This window comes from Heterodontus francisci, chromosome 29 (genome assembly GCF_036365525.1).
Source record: "Heterodontus francisci isolate sHetFra1 chromosome 29, sHetFra1.hap1, whole genome shotgun sequence".
Lineage (NCBI taxonomy): Eukaryota > Metazoa > Chordata > Chondrichthyes > Heterodontiformes > Heterodontidae > Heterodontus > Heterodontus francisci.
The window spans coordinates 49,449,191-49,454,256 of record NC_090399.1 but is presented as its reverse complement, the minus strand read 5'-3'; positions in this window follow the sequence as shown (position 1 = coordinate 49,454,256).

Sequence of the window (5,066 nt, the reverse complement as noted above, 5' to 3'; positions counted from 1 at the left end):
GTTTCTCTAGTGGCAGTACTTTGATCATCCTTTACCCTAATTCCTATCCCATTCCTTTCCTATTCCTGGACGACCTGCCCTCCTGCTACATCCCGGATGTGATGGTCTCTTGAAAATGTGAAAGATTCCCACTTAAGCTCTGGTTATATTCTCTGAAGGCCTGACAATTCGCTAGTTGCTGTCTCATGAGCACACGTACCGCTCCCCTGTCCTATTCTCTCATTAATCTTCCCGCCTAGCACGCGGACTGCCGGGTAAGCATGCCAAATGCCTTCCCATCCTCTCATCCCACGCAGTAGATACCCGCTGGACGCTGTCAGTTGATCAACAAACATTACTCCTCGGCTCCAGAACGTCCAATCACTTACAAGAAACCCCTTGATACCCTTGAACTTATTGAGGACGACTGCATTGATATCATGGCCTGTTTGCGAATTTGACACATAGGTGATGATATCTTCCCTCTTACTGTAGCCTTCCTGCATGGTTGCACCTTCCAACAACTGTGCAGCCCAAGCTGTTGTGGGTGATGTGGCCCTTTCCCTCAATTTCAACTTGATCTGTCCCCATAGTCATCTGGCACCATCTGCTCCTTTCACCAGCTCAGCTTGTTCTACCACTATTATCCTAAATACTCACGACCTTCCTCCTTCAGCATCTGCAGTTAGTGACTTCGCAGCCTTGTTGACCACAGCCTCTAACTCAATTCAGCAAGCCCTTTCTAACAAAATAAATGTTTTTTTCCCCTGACAATCCGGTAGTTTCATGATTATTATTATACCAGATTAATTAATTAATTAAGTGCATTTCAATATCCCGCAGGTGCCGTGGTTGAGTTTTATAAAGCTGTGATGTTAAATCTGCCCCAGGGTTACATAGCAACATACAAAATAGGAGCAGGAGTAGGCCATTCGGCCCTTCGAGTCTGCTCCGCCGTTCATTATGATCCTGGCTTGTCATCCAACTCAGTAGCCTGCTCCCGCTTTCGCCCCATACCCTTTGATCCGTTTAGACCCAAGACCTATATCTAAGTCCTTTTTGACAATATACAATGTTTTGGCCTCAACTGCTTTCTGTGGTAGCGAATTCCACAGGCTCACCACTGTCTGGGTGAAGAAATTTCTCCTGATCTCTGCCCTGAAAGGTTTAACCCGTATCCTTGGACCTTGACCTCTGGTTCTGGACTCCCCCACCATTGGGAACATCCTTCCTGCATTTACCCTGTCAAGTACTGTTAGAATTTTATAGGTTTCTATGAGCTTCCCTATCCAATCTTCTGAACTCCAGCGAGTATAGTCCTTACCGACTCAATGTCTCCTCATACATCAGTCCCACTATCCCAGGAATCAGTCTGGTAAACCTTTGCCGCACTCTCTCTGCAGCAAGAACATTCTTCCTCAGATAAGGAGACCAAAACTGCACACAATATTCCAGGTGTGGCCTCACCAAGGCCCTGTATAATTGCAACAAGACATCCCTGCTTCTGTACTCGAATCCTCTCGCTATGAAGGCCAGCATACCATTTGCCCTTTTTTAACACCTGTTGCACCTGCATGCTTACCTTCTGTGACTGGTGTACGAGAACACCAAGGTCTCGTTGCATCCTCTCCTCTCTCAGTTTATAGTCGCTCAGATAATAATCTGCCTTCTTGTTTTTGCTACCAAAGTGGATAACCTCACATTTATCCACATCATGCTGCATCTACCATGCATTATCCCACTCACTCAACTTGTCCAAATCATCCTGAAGCCTCTCTGCATCCTCCTCACAGCTCACCCTCCCACCCAGTTTTGTGTCATTTGCAAATTTGGAGATATTACCTTTAGTTCCCTCATCTAAATCAGTAATGTATATTGTGAATAGCTGAGGTTCTAGCACAGATCTCTGTGGTACCCCACTAGTCATTGCCTGACTTTCGGAAAAAGACCCATTTAGCCTTACTGTTTGTTTCCTGTCTGCCAACCAATTTTCTATCCATCGCAATACACTACCCCTAATCCCATGTGCTTTAATGTTACATGCTAATCTCTTATGTGGGACTTTGTCGAAAGCCTTTGAAAGACCAAATAAAGCACATCCACTGGTTCCCCATCATCAACTCTACTAGTTACATCATCGAAGAATTCTAGTAGATTTGCCAAGCATGATTTCCCTTTGGCAAATCCACGCTGTCTGTGCCCGGTTCTACCACTGTTCTCTAAGTGCTCTGCTATAAAATCTTTGATTATGGGCTCTAGAATTTTGCCCACTACCGACCTCACGCTGACTTGTCAATAATTCCCTGCTTTCTCGCTACCTCCCCTTTTAAATAGTGGGGTTACATTAGCTAACCTCCAATCTGTAGGAACTGTTCCAGAGTCTATAGAATCTTGGAAGATGACCACCAATGCATCCAATATTTCTAGGGCCACTTCCTTTAGTACTCTGGGATACAAACTATCAGGCCCTGGGGATTCATCAGTCTTCAATCCCATCGATTTCCTCAGCACCATTTCTCTACTAATACTGATTGCTTTCACTTCCTCTCTCTAACTCAACCCTATGTTCCCCAACTTTTCTGTGATGTTATTTGTGTCCTCCTTTGTGAAGACAGAACCAAAGTATGCATTTAGTTGGTCAGCCATTTCTTTATTCCCCATAATAAACTCCCCTGTTTAAGAGGCATCTTGACAGGTACTTGAATGAGCAAGGCATAGAGGGATATGGAATTAATGCAGGCAGATGGGATTAGTACAGATCGGCATCGTGGTCGGCATGGGCGTGGTGGGCCGAAGGGCCTGTTTCTATGCTGTTCGATTCTATGTCTCTATGACAGTAAGGGACCTACATTTGTCTTCACCAATATTTTTCTCTTCACATACCTATATAAACTTTTACAATCAGTTTTTATGTTCCACGCAACCTTGCTCTCATGCTCTATTTTCCCATTCTTAATCAGTCCCTTGGTCTTCCTTTGCTGAATTCTAAACTGCTCCCAATCCTCAGGTCTGTTATTTTTCCTGGCAAATTTATATGTCTCTTCCTTGGATCTATTGCTATCTTAAATTTCCCTTGTAAGCCATGGTTTGGCTACCTTTCCCGTTTTACTTTTGCGCCAGACAGGGGTAAACAATTGTTGCAGTTCATCCATGCGCTCTTTAAATGTATGCCATTGCCTATCCACCGTCATCCCTTTAAGTAACATTTCCCAATTCGTCATGGCCAAGCCGCACCTCATACCTTTGTAGTTTCCGTTACTAAGATTCAGGACCTTGTCTCAGAATCAACTACGTGACTCTCCATATTGATGAAGAATTCTATCATATTATGGTCGCTCATCCTCAATGGGTGTCGCACCACTAAATTGTCAGTTATTCCTCTCTCATTACACAATAGCCAGTCGAGGATGGCCTGTTCTCTAGTTGGTTCATCAATGTATTAGTTCAGAATTCCTCCTCTGTGGTATTGTGACTAATTTGACTCGCCCAATGAATATGCCAATTAAAGTCACCCATAATTACAGATGTTCCTTTATCACATGTATCTCTAATTTCCTGTTTAATGTTATTCCCAACATCACAACTATAGTTTGAGGGTCTATAGCCAACCTCTACTAACGTTTTTTACCCCTGAGTGTTTCTCAGCTCTACCAATACAGATTCCACATCGTTAGACCTAATATCTTTCCTCAGTATTGCGTTAGTATCCTCTTTACCCTGCAATGCAACTCCACCACCTTTTGCTTTTTGTCAGTCCATCCTAAATACTGAATATCCCTGGATGTACATTTCCCATTCCCGGTCACCTTGCAGCCATGTCTCTGTAATCCCAACTATATCATACCTGTTTACATCTATTTGCATGATTAATTCATCCACTTTATTGTGAATGCTCTGCACGTTAAGGCCCAAAGCCTTAAGGCTTGTCTTTTTAACATTACTTTTCCTCTTCCCACTAATTTTCACTGTGGCCCTGTTTGATTCTGGCCCTTGATCTCTCCGCCTATCACTTTTCTTATTTCCCTTACTGTCTTTGTTCTTGTCTTTGATTTCCCCCCTCCTCTGGCTCCTTCCACATGTTCCCTTTTCCCTTCCATTTTAGTTTAAACCCTCCCCAATCACTCTAACAAATACCACCTCCCCCCCTCCCCCAGGACATCAGTCCTGTTCCTGCCAATTTGTACTGGTCCCAACTCCCCCAGAACAGGTCCCAATGCCCCAGGAATCTAAAACCTTCCCCCTCACACCATCTCTTCAACCACTTATTTATCTGATATCTCCTACTATTTCGACTCTGACTAGCACATAGCACTGGGAGTAATCCTGAGATCACTTCATTTGAGGTCCTACTTTTCAACTTAATTCCTAGCTCCCTATGTTCTGCTATTAGGACCTCATCCTTTTTTTCACCTATGTTGGTTGTACCAATGTGTACCACGATCACTAGCTTTCATCCTCCCCCTTCAGAATATCCTGTAACCGCTCTGAGACATCCTTGACCTAGCACCAGGGAGGTAACATGTCATCCTGGAGTCCCTTTTGCAGCCACAGAAACGCCTACCTATTCCCCTTACAATTGAATTCCCTATAACTATTGCATTCCCACACTTTTTACTCCTCCTCTGTGCAGCAGAGCCAACTATGGTGCAACGAATTGGGCTGTTGCTGCTTTCCCCTGAGAGGCCATTCTCCCCAACAGTATCCAAAGCAGTATACCTGCTTTGAAGGGGAATAGCCACAGGAGATTCCTGAACTGCCTGCCTAGTCCTCTGCCTGGTGGTCACCCATTTCCTTCCTGCCAGTGGGATCTGAGACTGCCGTGTGACCACCTTTCTATACGTGTTATCCACAATACTCTCCACCTCGTGGATGCTCCACAGTGACCCCAGCTACCGCTCCAGCTCTGAAACCCGGGCTTCCAGGAGCTTCAGCTGGATACACTTCCTGCAGATATGCTGGTCCTGGGCACTGGAAATCTTCCTGGTTTCTGACATGGAGCACGAGGAGCACACCACGGCTTTGAGCTCTCCTGCCATGACTTAACCCTGTAAATTAAATTAAACCTTCCAGAAGATCTTAATGTCCAA